We start from the raw sequence: 12,991 nt of genomic DNA, 5'->3' as shown, positions 1-12,991 counted from the left end.
GGACATCTCCCACTAACCTAAAACCGGATTAACTTTAAACCCTAAAATAGAGCTGGTGAAGACCCACCACCCTCACGACCGAGAAAACACATGGTGGCAGCAACAATGTGGAAAAGAGGCATGGGAAAGGCAGAGAAGGTTCTGATAGCCCCAAAGCTGAAAAATATCCAAACTACCAGCAGGTACTCCCTGGTAAACTCGTCAGGAAAATTCGAGGCTAGCAGCAGAAACTGGGGGGCAGGCAATGGTGAGACCTCAAATCACAGTGTGAGGTGTAGGACCATGGTGTGCATCATGGTGCTGGAAGATCTGGACTTCATCAACACTTGATAATGATCAAGTGCGATTCCCTTCCAGTATCAAATCCTGTGACATGTAAAAAGTGCCAAGAGTAGAGCTCCAACAGGAAAAAAGGAAAGACAAAGCTCAGAGGATCATCGGGGAGAAGGCACCAGAGTTGGCAGATTTCAAGAAAATACCAACTTTTCTTTTTGAATACATTTTGAAAATTATAGAAGGAGATCTCGAGCCATGAATCTAGGGAAGCTTTCCCGATTCCTCCCTTTCTGATACAGGGACATGCATAACCCATGAAAATTATAACAGGAAAGGGTTTTTATAATGAGAAAGCAAAAAAATGGAGCCAAATAATCTTACAGATAACGGTAGACAGGATGATCTAAACATAAAAACCGATGAAAACTGTGACCACATTTTTTTAAAGTGAGATAAAGTCATTTAAGCAAACGTTAATAGCTCTGAACCAGCAGAAATCTTAATTCTAAAAAACTCAGAAAGAAACTAACTGGAGACAAGAGAAAGGAATATGAAGATCTGGAATTTGAGCTCACAGGATGTAGAATATGATTAATAAAACAAAAAGTCATTCTAGAATTGAGGAAGAAAGTGGAAAGAACACAAGAGGGAATCAGTGAAGATAATGAATGCCTTGAGATACATGGGAAGGACAAAATAAAAAAATCAAAAAGAAATAAAGCACTGAAAAGTATTTGAGGGACATGGGAGTTATAGGCAAACAAGAAGCAAAGGAGAGGTAAAAGAACAGTGCGTGAGAATGCACGCTGGAAAATATAAATCGAGAGACCTTTTCAGAAACAAAAGGTGGCTTGAAACTACATGTTGGAAGGGCAACTGTGTTCCTGCTTATGGAACAGCTAATTCTAGTCTCTTTCTTGGAACACTTTGCCAAATGCAGTCAATAGAAACTAAGACTTGCTACTGACATTTTGTCTTCCGACTTCTTGCCCCGAAGGCTTCAATTCTAATAGGCACATTCACTGCCTTTTCATTTTTTTTCTTCTGGTGACAATTTTAGTCTGTTTTGCTCTGGCCACGCTATGCATCTCCATTCATACAGTTTTCTCACTGACACAGTTTTCTCACAGAAAAGTTTTCCCACTGACCACAGTCCAACCCCCACCCCAATGCCACATATTCTTTACTGGAGCACTCTCATCCTGGTACTAATCTTGAATGAGCTAGGGTATGCTGTGCCTGCAAACAATCCCATAAGCTGAGTGGTTTAAATGAGAATCTCAGTGGCTTTTGCTCCACCACCCCCTCCCTCCACCCTTCCAGGAGGGCCGGAGGCTCTGCTTCATGCTTTTCTTATTCTAGGACCCAGACTGCCATCTAGATCCTTGCCGGTAGTCATGACCAAGGAAGGGAAAGAGAGTTTCTGAGGACCTTGGATCAACAATTAACTGTGAACAGTTTGAAAGTGACTCATGCCTTATTGAGAACTCATTTTATAAGAACTAGTAATATGGCCCCATCCAAACATGAGGGGGCCAGGAAATATCCTACAACTGGAAGGAGGATGAAACAGAAGTATTTATCAAAGAGCACCAAACATTTTCAGCACAAATTGGAACAGATGTGATTACATACTTCGCTCCTCTCAGCTAATAGTACACTCATTCATTCATTCATCCATTCATTCATTCTCTACACCCAATGTGGGGCTCAAACTCATGACCCTGAGATCAAGAGTTGCATGCTTTTCTGACTGAGCCAGCCAGGCTCCCCACCTAATGATAATTTAGAATTTGTCCTGTCTGCACCTGTTGACATCCTTTTTCACAGCTGCAGAGTAATCCATTATACAACTGTCATCATAATTTATTTAGCCTTTCTGTCACTGAGGAGTATTTAGAATATTTTGCTATAAACATTGCTATATCGAATATCTTTGTACATAAATCTCTTTGCATAACTGGAAGTATATCAGGATGTGGGAAAGAAAGGTCAGCCCCTGACTTCACTTAGGGAAAGGCTTCAGTGATGTTGGAAGCTAGCCTGGCACTCGCAGCAAGGCCATGCTGGTCTCCTGTTGGACATACACAATGTCATGGAGCACCAGCATTATACAGTCACTCTGAGACCCCGATAAAATTTGTCAGAACCAGACCACTTCATAATTTTGTGCAAGCACAGACAAAGCAAGGTCAACTCCACGAACATATGAAATACCAAACATCTCCTCTTCCACTTAGTAAGACTGACTGCTTTTTTGTTCTTTTTTTTTTTTTTAAACAAATTACAACTTTGGCCTCATTCTAGTCTCATCTCCCTCTAGAAAAGGCTAATTAAGATATTCAATCACAGATTGTCCTGGCTTAGTGGAAGAACCCAATCCAGATTGAAGCCCCACTTCCTTGGACATTCCCCCAGATCATCCATCAGAGCCCAAATCCCACAATAGATTGTTAGAAATGCGCCCCTCTACCTGAGGCACCTCCAGTTCTCTGTGGTAGTGTTCTATCTTGCTGGGATGAGTAATAAATCCAACAGAACTATAGTTGTGTTCCTGGTACTTTCTGACTGATGGGCATTGACAGATATAATCCTTGAAGTCAAATCGCATAGCCATGAGGTAGTATGTTTTCATTTTGAGTGATACTGCCAATCACCCTGGAAAAAGATTATGCCAATTTATCATCCCATCAAAAATGCAAGAAGAAGTCTGTTTCCTAACAGCTTTGCCACCTTGTAGCACAGCAATTTGTTAATCTCCGTGGTAATCTGTTATGTGAAGAATAATGTCTGCTTCTTTCGATTTACATTTCTAAAATTATAACTGAAGTTGAGCATCCTTTCATATTTTAAGCCAGTTTTTTCTATTAATAACCTACGCTCAGTTTCTTATTGGGTTTATCTTTCCTTTTGATTTGCAAGAGCTCTTTAAACATTAAGGGTATTATTTCTTTGTGCACCACATGAGTTGTAAGTAGGTTACAAGTTTGTTACCGGTCTTATTTTTTATTTATTTTTTTATTTATGATAGTCACAGAGAGAGAGAGAGGCAGAGACACAGGCAGAGGGAGAAGCAGGCTCCATGCCCTGGGAGCCCGACGTGGGATTCGATCCTGGGTCTCCAGGATCGCGCCCTGGGCCAAAGGCAGGCGCCAAACCGCTGCGCCACCCAGGGATCCCCATCTGGTCTTCTTTTTAATAGAACTATGTTATTGTAGACACGTAGAATTTTAAAATTTCACGTAGTTAAATTTATCTAGTTTCTCCTTTATGGCTTCTGGGTTTCGTGTGTTAACTAGAAAGACCTTGCTCACTTTGAAATGAGAAAAATAAAAGTCCTCCCATGCTTTCTTCTAGGATTTTCACTTTGGATATTTTTTGTTCTTGTATGTTAGGCCCCTGTAGCAATTGTCTTTGATCCTCAGACCTCCTATATTGAAAATTTCACATTTAGTAGCTTAGTTCTTTTCTTACATTCCCCCCCCCCCCGCCCCCTACTAATTTGGTATTTAATTTTCCTTTTCCCCCTTATCTGATGGATAACTATTGCTTGTGACTCTGAATCCATTTCCCTTTCTATACAGCAGTAATCCCTAAAGAAAATATCGTGAAACTACCCTTTGCCAATCTCGGCTATGTGTCATTGGATAGAGTTGTTCCAGGGGAGCCTCTAAAACTCTAAATGGCTTAAGTTAAATGCTGATTCCATCTCCTGGCCATAGTAGTCCAAGGTAGGGCCCCCAACATCATAGGAAGTGATTACATACAAAAAGACACTTTTTGCCCCATTTGGAAAGAGACATTTACTCTCTCTTCTGCAGGAGGTAAAGGACTTCTTTTTATCTTAGCATGACGTGAAGATTCTAACAAATAAGCCTGAATCTACTGTGGGTCTCCATGTGGAGCCCGAGGATAAAGCAGAAAACTTAGAAGGCCAAGGGAAGAAATGGAGAGAAATGATGTTGACATCATTGAATTGCTAGATACAGCCCTGCCTGAAGTTAGTCTTACATGTGGATTTTTCACTTAAAATATCTCCCTCTATAAAAAGCCAATTGGAGGTGACTATGTGCAAATAAAAAGTTTAAAAAATAAAAATAAAGAGCCAATCAGAGTTGAATTTTCTGTCACTTGAAACCAAAGTTCTTCTGACAATTACTTTTTTTCTTTTTCTGTTTCTTGCTTGACATTTCTAACAATTCTGTCTTCTAGCTTCATTTCACTCTAAGCCAGATATTGCACCTGGTGATTCTGGCTCATAGCTACTTTTCTTTCAGCCTGCACAGCAAAGGCCTAGGAATATATTCTTCCCTTTAATTTGAATTAGTTGCCAACATTTAAAAATTGAAAAGAATTTCCATTAATATGCAGATTTGCTAACACTGGACCTACAGTTCCAATTGGCTAGAATTAAATAGCAGCCATGATACCGAGATGAGTCACGGCTCCACTTTTCATAGTCTCTATACTTCTGGCGCCTTCCACTGGGCACATGGCCCTTGAATATTTTCCTGTCCAGTCTTGGCTTTTGAGTTCACAAGGCTGATCTACAGTATGGTAGATAATAGGGATGAAGAATAAGGTGGAGGATCCAGGCTTGTTTCCATGTCGAGTAAGAACACAACAACCCCGATAGGACATCTTCACTACTTTGACTAATCTCTACTTGTCTTTCTTCAAAGTATTCAGTGAATTGCCATTCCCACAGGGAGTACTTAATAAAAAATTAATTGAAAAATTAAGAATTACTTTTCCAAAACTGATGAAATGGAAAGGCAGTTAAAATAAGAAGGCTTAACATTATTTTCTTCTGCTTAATTTGATACATTATATATGCATAAAAACCCATCTCATAATTGAATGCTACTTTAATGAATGTGCTAATGGTGGCGTAAAGCTTTTTAAATTTAAAAAGATCTAAAAATATCAATCCATTCTTCTCTCCAACACATTCTACTTTATATAAATCCAGCTTGACTGAGTCTAAATGACACTCAGTGGCACACTTTAGTTCTTTGTAAGAGGCTGTACTAACAAGCAAACATAATTGCAAGATGTTATCAGTCCTTCCAAGCAATAGAATGAAATCAGTCCTAAGGCAGGTGACATGTCTGGGAAGACTGTTTGCCCTAAGTCAAAGGGGACAGATATTATCTAAGAGAGTCTGGATTCTGCACTGGTAAACGAGCAGGAACCTTGACTCCTGGTGGATTACAGCCAGCAGTTGTAAGAACAGTGTTAACACATATAAGAGCTTCTTCCTCCTCCTCCTCCTCCTCCTCTTCTTTTTCTTTCTTTCTTCTTTCTTTCTTTCTTTCTTTCTTTCTTTCTTTCTTTCTTTCTTTCTTTCTTTCTTTCTTTTTCTTCTTCTTTCTTCTTCTTCTTCTTCTTCTTCTTCTTCTTCTTCTTCTTCTTCTTCTTCTTCATAAAAATCAATCACACTTAAAACTTCGTTTTGATATGATACAGGCATTCAAACAATATGTATATCTAGTAAGTATTTTTAATACATACGCTCTAACATTAACTGTGAAAATGCACTTTAATAAATATTCTATAAATATTTGATAAATGTCACTCATGTATTATTTTCTCAGAGGAAAGCTATATGATTCTTTGTGTTAAGCTTCAAGTTAAAGCCTATAGATTCTGTTTAGTGTTCAAAATCCCATCCTGCATGTCACTGATGAGTTTGAATATGGAGTTGTGAATGATGATGAGGAAAAGTTAAATCAAAGGCTATGGAGTCATGCTAATGCATGCCAACATGGACTCCTTATTATGCACCAGGCACAGTATGAAAAACTCTACGTGCGTTTCTCACGGAGTCTTTACAACACATCTTTATTATTCTTATTTTACTTGCCCTAAGACTGTAGAAAGTTTCAAAATGTTCTTTTGTCATAGGGGCAGGTGGTCACTCTCATAAGGATCCCAGCCCAGAGATCAACAGGGAGATTATTTGTGACAAGAGTACAAGCAAGAGATATAGTTATGCACCAGGTTATTAGTAGCGTGTTACTTTCTCTAGCATTTCCCTTTGGTTGCCCATTTAGTCCAGTCTCTCACAGACTAGATGACCATCGGAATAACACAGTCACCAGGCACAGCGGGGTCATGACCTACTGTTATTATTATTATTATTATACTGTATCCCTACTGTTAGAGAGTAACTTTGTTAGAGTCTAAATAGAGTCCCTGCAGGATATCAGAGGTACATATTTGTAGGGTTTTGAGATCTGGGCCCCAGTGGTTTACTCCTAGTCTTTCAAGGCAAGGATCTGTTTGGTGTTGGGAAAAGTTCATGATCTAAAGGAGTTCAACATTGGCGGTCACAGAGAGGTGATGATCTTGAAGGGATTCTTGATGAGTAAACAATTATGTCATCTGCAAGCAGCTTACCCAGATAAGCAATCTATTGTCCCGAGAAAGGGATAGTTGAATAGTTTGTTTTTCCAAATGAATTTTCTGGAAGTAAGTTGAAGAGTAGCAGAATGTGCCGGTCCAAGGTATGCCTGTTTGGCTTAAGAATTACTTGGGGCTAAAAAAAAAAAAGAATTACTTGGGGCTGATTATTTTTTAAAAAAGGAAGACACAGCAGGAGCTCTGAAAAACAGAGTAGAAGTTACACTTTTGTAAAGAAAAACTACACTTACAAAGGAAATTTATTCTGGGGGAAGGAAACTATTCCAGGGAGAGAGTTATTACCAGAGACAACCTTTTTACTGAGAAACTTCTCCACGTGGCAGGACAACTTTGTTTGCCAAACAGATGTTCTAAACCTCCTGTGGGTGAATTGACTTCCCCCTTTGAAGCCCCAGAATCCTCGCCCTTTCCTTAGCTCAGGATGGTATGTTAACCTCAGTTAATCTGGCTGCCTTTTGAATCTCATATTTTTGTGGTGCTCCCATAATGTATGTAGGTAATTGTTCGGTTTTGTTTTGTTCCTGTTAATCTGTCTCCTGCAAAGAGTTCTCAGCCAAGAACTCAGAAGGTGGAGGAAAAATTAATTTTCCTCTCTTATTAAAGCAATGAAGTAATTTATTGGTCTATAGCCTTCTCTTTTGGGAAAAAAACAAAACAAAACAGGAAAGTCATATTGATATAGGCAACCTTAGTTCTGTTGAAATAATTTTCTAGGCCCAAGATGGAGCCACTCTTCCCTGGGATGCCACATCAACAGTATTTAGATAACTTTCATGTCTCTGGAAATGCTCCATTTAACCAGAAACACAATATATCCAGTCAGCAAATGCCAAGCCAATTCTGCTCTACGCTTATAACCTTGACCTTTATTTATTTTCTACTTTTCTCTCCTTGTTTCTTATTCTTTCCCCTGTAAAAGCTTGCCACTTTCTCTCACTTGCTGTTCTCCAGGGGGCTGTCCACTTCATGAAGTGTTAAATAAAGTTTGTTTGTAACACCTAATTATCTTCTTTCATCATTTTTTCGTATTTCTTAGTTTTGGTAGTAAAGTTATGGATGACACGTAGTACTATTTTTCAGGGACATATGAAGATATTTGGAGAGAAAAACTGGAGCTATTGACTAAGCTAAGGCTTTGAAGTCACCGAGTCTTAGCTGTCATCCTTGGAGAATTGCTAAATTTCCTCATTTTTGAGCACTGAGATCAACCACATCAACATGATTTAACCATTTATTCCAGGTTAAAAACTTTTGTTCAGGAAGATAAGAATGTAAATGAACACATAATTTTACTTATTGCTTTTGGAAATTCTTGCAAACTAGATTTTCTGGGCAAAGAGTTTGCTTATTCTGGTGGACGATTCTTCTATCAGAACAGTAGGTCGCTTATCTGGACAAACAACTCACTTATCTGAACTTTATGATCAAGGTTCCTTTGAAATTTTCACCTTGCTGTGTCTTTCAGTTTTTAACTATGGTCATGAACTGTTCAATCCTCAATAAGTTTCCAGCCAGGAGAAAGCATGATAAACCACTTACTCTCAGACTCCAAACTGCATCAATTTCTTTCCCTAACCCCTCCTCCACCTTGTTAAGATAGTACTAGGACTATGTCAAAGTGGTGTTCTCTCTGACTGTAGTAAGTCTACTAGACTTAGGTTTATGTGATTAACCGGGTTATTTTCTTGGGAGTCAATAACTGTCATTTTGAAATAACAAGTATTGGGAAGGATGTGGAGAAAAGGGAACCCTCATACATTGTTGATGGGAATATAAATTGGTGCAGCCACTATAGAAAACAGAATGGCATTTCCTCAAAAGATTGCTATATTATCCAGCAATTCTGAGTATTTAGCTGAAGAAAACAGAAACATCGAGTCTATTCTTACTAACCCCCTGCTCATTGCAGCATTCTTTACTACAGCCAAAACATAGAAGCAACTAGAGTCCATTGATAGGTGAATGGATAAAGAAGATGTGTAGATATCTACAATGGGATAGTACTCAACCATAAAAAAGAATGAAATCTTGCCATTTGCAACAATGTGGATGGACCTAGATGGTATTGTACTAAGTGAAAGAAATTAGACAAAGAAAGAGAAATACCATACTATTTTATTTATATGTGGATTCTAAAAAACAAAACCAGTGAGAAAACAAAACAGAAGAGACTCATAGATATAGGAAACCAGCTGTTGCTTACCGGACATGGGACTGGTTGGAGAAAAGGCAAAACAGGTGAAGAGAATTAAGAAGTATCAACTTCCAGTTATAAAACTAGTAAGTCATATATGATGCAATATACAGCATAGGGAATATTGTCAATAATATTACGACAACTTTGTATGGTGACACATGGTAACTAGACTTGTTGTGGAGATCATTTTGTGATGTATAAAAATAGTGAATCACTATGATGTACACTTAAAACTAACAGAATGCTCTATGTTAGTTATAGTTCAATAAAAAATAATCATTATCATCTTAAACAGAATGATAATATCTTCCACTTTGGTTATAAAGATTAGAATATATACATATAAAAGTACTAAGCATAGTGTCTGGCATATTCAAGGACTCTTTAAATGGTTTGCATTATTACTATTATAGGTAAGTTTTAGAAAGATTTTATCCTGCTCAGCAGCCTAATACCAGCAAAGATATCTTTTCCCAAGTATAAACGTTATATTTCTGAAAATCCCTTTGGCAGAATTAAAGGATTTAAGAATATAAGATGTTAATTTAAAAAAGGGTAGGGTCTTAGGAGATTACATGTGAATACATGAAGGTCCTTAAGACGCTTTTTTACATTTGCCAAAATATAATAACAACGACAGCATATATAGTGCATGCACTAAAAAACCTCAATTTTCTAATCACTTGGTAGAGCCTCCATCCTGAGCCATCTTGCTACTCTGAACTAACTAGGAGCCCACCATAAGTCACCTCATTACCATAAAATATCATCTATGGTCTGAGGGAGCCACCATGAATAGCAAAGAGGCTCCTGTCAGTTGGGAAATTCCAGGGGTTTAGAGGTTACACACCAGGAGCACCGGCAAAGGTCAGGCTTTCTTTGGGTAAAGTTAATTCTACACTATTTAAATGCATCACACTAATATTTATAAATCAGTGACCATCTATAATGTGGCAAGCACTTTATATATTATCTCCAGTTCTCACTAGGATTGGTATGATGATGCGTTATAAATCACATTTTAATAGCTAAGAATGAAAGTGCGTTACCCAAGACTAAAATCTAGTGCCTATCGGGGTCTATAATTAGAATCTGAATTAGCTTCAAAAACCACATACCCTTTGGGCACTTGGGTGGCTCAGTGGTTGAGCATCTGCCTTTGGCCCAGGCTGTGATCCCGGGGTCCTGGGATCGAGTCCCACATTGGGTTCCCTGTATGGAGCCTGCTTCTCCCTCTGCCTGTGTCTCTGCCTCTCTTTCTCTTTCTCTGCGTCTCTCATGAATAAATGAATTAAAAAAATATATTTTTATATTTGTATTTATATTATATATTTTATATTATATATTTATATTTATATATTTTTAAGTCACATACCCTTCCTGTCTCTAGCTTCTTTTTACTGTCAACAAATATAAATAAATACTATGGTATTCATAGTATTTCACTTAATACCATGGTCCCTACTCCAACATCTCTATGGCTGCTCACCCAAACAAATATTCAATATCTTTTTTTTAAGTAAAAATAACTAAGTTATATTCCTTAGATAAGAACTTAAAGTGACAGCAATACTCTCTATTTTTTCAGGCAAGGAAAATTAAAATTTAAGGGATACATATTCTAGTATCCTCTGATTATAAGGAACAGAAAACACTTTTGAATAACTTGCAAATAAGTTTTTGGAAGCATATGAAGTAATTCATAGAATTAAAGGAGAGGCCAAGAAACCAAATATTAAAATTTCCCTGGCAGAGGAGCCAATTTACAAGTTTGAGATATGTCCCTAACTCTCAATAGTCATAACCAGTCTTCACGGACAGGAAGAAGGATAATTCCCCACAGAAAAATCAAAGTACTGCTATTGTAAGAAGGAGGAATGTAAGCTTAAGAGAAGAGAGAAAGAGATTTCCAGACCGAGGGGAATTAGTGATAGGGGAAATGCATACATATGAATAAGTAGAAGAAAGACATTAGTCAAAATCTCCATGGAAAGTTTGAGAAAAAAAAAAAAAACCCTCACTTTTCTGTACACAGAATTTCTGTACACAGAAGGGAAGATTTGACAATATTAGGTTTGTGGCAGCAGAAAAATTTACTTAGATAAATGAAGTCCTGAATCATTAAAATACACCAAAAACTTGAACTGGTTTATCTGATTTTTCCACAGTGCCTTAGATATAAAACAGTGTCAGCAGAAATAGCACGAAAAAGAGATTGCATCACATGGCTCCTAATAAATATACATCTACACAAAAGCGGGATGTTGCTGTGGAAAATGCAGCTGTGAGACATCCCCACCTGCACCCCCCTACCTCCCCACCCCTGCCAATTCCCATTTTCACCAAGATTGTTGTCCCATGTGGTGGATTTATTATAAAAATGTGCCCATTTCCATCCCTCTCTATGTCCACGCTGCTTGAGATGGGATTCTCTAGTGTCTCCATGAAGTCCTGAGGTTTGCCAGACTCTGGGCTAGCCCTATGACTGGCCATATTTAGCCCTATTTAGTGGCCTAAGCCACAGAACTCCAGTTCTGAGCCTAGGTTTCAGGTGGCCTTGTCCACTTCTGCTTGCTGTCTTGGGTCCCTGCCACAAGAGCGAGAACATGTTGCGTTGGCCTGTTAATAGGAAGTGAGGAGAGCTTAAGAGGTGAACAGAATCGTCCTTGCAGAGGCCGTCCTAGAAGAGCCAGCCACTGGCTGCTCCTCTGCAGGCCGCAGAAGCCCTCACAAGCCCGGCTCAGCTTAACAGAGCCTGGCTGAGCTCTGCAATACTCCAGCGAACCCATGTGCTCCCAAGTCAAAATAAATGTTTATTGGTGTATGTTCCTCTGAAGTGTTGTGTTTGTTTTTTATACAACATTATCATGGCAAAGTGTAAGTGGTTTGCTTTCTGCTAGATAACATCCACTGAGAGGCTGGAATCAGAGACTCCTGAAAAAATCAGAGGCTTTTCCTCTTGCCAATCTCCACAAATAAATAAGGAATGAGAACTGAATCATACGATTTAATCATCCTGTTTCAAGAGGCATTAAGAGGAGCACAAGCGAACAGAGCAACTGCATTTTATTTTATTTTATTTTTTATTTTTATTTTTTTTTTTAGCAACTGCATTTTAGAAAACCAACTTTCCTATACAAACACATAACCGCAGCCTGAATTTACTTGATAATCATTAACTTTCCTCTTTACTTTGTGGCCACCAAGATCCAGACACAATGTCCACCTGGAATAAAAGTACTCATTAGTAGGTATCTTAAAAACATAGAGCTGTGAGCGACTTTTTAAACAAGTGGCTTTCATTTTAAATGATTTGCTTTTATGCTAACTATAAAAATTATTCCTTTCCAACCCAGACAGCAAGCCAAAAGTATCTCCTTAAGCTTGGAAAATTACTTTCCCTGAAATTAAAGAAAACCTCAAGAAAACAAAGAAGTATATAACTTGAAATCAGAGCTGAGAATGAACCCTTCACATTTTCCAGGTGAGATTTATTAATGTAGCCGGCACGCCGACGGGGCACTCAGAACCATGCAAGGCACCCACGCACTTCTGCACCACGCTTCTTTATCTTGGACTCTGCTCTTTTTAGGTCCCTTCCAGAGCAGAAGTTGTTTAGCCCCTCTATCTATGACCGAATCAAACGGCACCCTTGCATGTACATCTTTTCTGTTTTTATTTTACAGCTCTATGTTTTTAAAATCTCAGAGATTTTGAGTCTCTTTCTTTTCTATGTCTCTCCGAACCTCCATCTCTTCCTTAAATGAGTCAGACAATTTTAAAAGGGAATGAGTAACCGCTCTGAAGGAAGGGATAAAAATACCCAGCTTCCAAGTGCCTGTTACCCGAATGGACACTCTATGGGATGCTACTTTTTCTCTTTACTCCACATGATGGCAACTTTTGATAACAGGTTAATACATGATCCTTTGAAACCAGATTATATTCTTGATAGGCTACAAGGAAAGGAGTCAATTTCCTGAAAGCAACTAGATGACATCTTTCTCTTTGAATGCTATGATAGCAAGCTTTTTAATTATGAACTTTCCCTTGTAGTTTCATACCCTTATCAAATAATTATTTTCCACTCAT

This window comes from Canis lupus, chromosome 15, assembly GCF_011100685.1.
Source record: "Canis lupus familiaris isolate Mischka breed German Shepherd chromosome 15, alternate assembly UU_Cfam_GSD_1.0, whole genome shotgun sequence".
Lineage (NCBI taxonomy): Eukaryota > Metazoa > Chordata > Mammalia > Carnivora > Canidae > Canis > Canis lupus.
Note: the sequence above shows the minus strand (reverse complement) of the source record.